This window comes from Aplysia californica, unplaced genomic scaffold, assembly GCF_000002075.1.
Source record: "Aplysia californica isolate F4 #8 unplaced genomic scaffold, AplCal3.0 scaffold00112, whole genome shotgun sequence".
Lineage (NCBI taxonomy): Eukaryota > Metazoa > Mollusca > Gastropoda > Aplysiida > Aplysiidae > Aplysia > Aplysia californica.
This window is the reverse complement of record NW_004797382.1, coordinates 488682-489660: the sequence shown is the minus strand read 5'-3', so window position 1 is coordinate 489660 and position 979 is coordinate 488682. Positions and strand designations below refer to the sequence as shown.

At 38.0% G+C, this 979-nt stretch overlaps 1 protein-coding gene across 1 annotated transcript in view; it reads left to right on the top strand.

The window, feature by feature from the left end:
* The window catches only part of LOC101848509 (protocadherin-11 X-linked), a 74576-nt gene that overhangs the window by 68118 nt on the left and 5479 nt on the right, over positions 1-979 (top strand). The window lies entirely within an intron of this gene.

The window sequence follows — 979 nt, the reverse complement described above, 5'->3', positions numbered from 1 at the left end:
AGATAGATAGATAGATAGATAGATAGATAGATAGATTGATAGATATACAGACAGTGACAGAGAGACAGGGAAAGGGAGAGAAAGTAGGGGTAGGCAACTGTAACACAGGGCAAAAAATCGGACACGTATAAGTCGATACGAGACAGTCATATCATATTATGATCATCAAGAGAAAATATATAGCTATAGCACGGGATATGAAGACGAACGTAAAAGTAAAGGTTTAATGCCCTCGTTACGTCCCTTCCCGCCTCGGGCTGGCCACTCAAAGAGCTATTAAATACGTCTGACTCAGCACATTGAGATCAGATTCTACGAGTCAGAACCCCTGTCTAATCGCACTTTGATTGGAACCAGCTCGTTAGGCTAGCCGATTGACGTCCAGCAAAACGTTGGGTGATCCTCCCTCATACCCTCTCCTTTGGCGTATTTCGTTTCTTCTCCTAGCATTGAGGAATTCCCAGAAAAATCTGTGTGTTAACTCTTTAGAGACAGAGGGAATATTACATAAAATGCTTGATCAGAAACCTTCTAAAGGCAAAGTTACGGCACATTTGGAACCTACATACTGCACCAATGAGGAGCATTTCTTAGTATGCGCCTTGTTGTTTGCTTGCGTTTGGACGTTTCGGATAGATAAAACAGAAGTGAAGAACATGTATTAATCACAAAGTTATGCTTCTACTGTGAGGACGAGATGTACCCGCTTATCGTCAGAAAGCTGTTATGATTATTGTTCTATGCTCAAAAAGCAAACATTTTACAGCAGAGAGAAAAAAAGATGTTTCTTTTAAAAATAAGGCAAAACCAAAAACGGAAAAACAAAAACCAAACAAAACCGACAGGACTTACATTATTATGTACGTTTCCTTTTTATTTTTCAACATTTATAATTTGAATTTCGACAAAATAATGTTTTGAGCACTTGCAACCGATATCACTTCAGTAACTGCAACATATATATTATATATTATATATA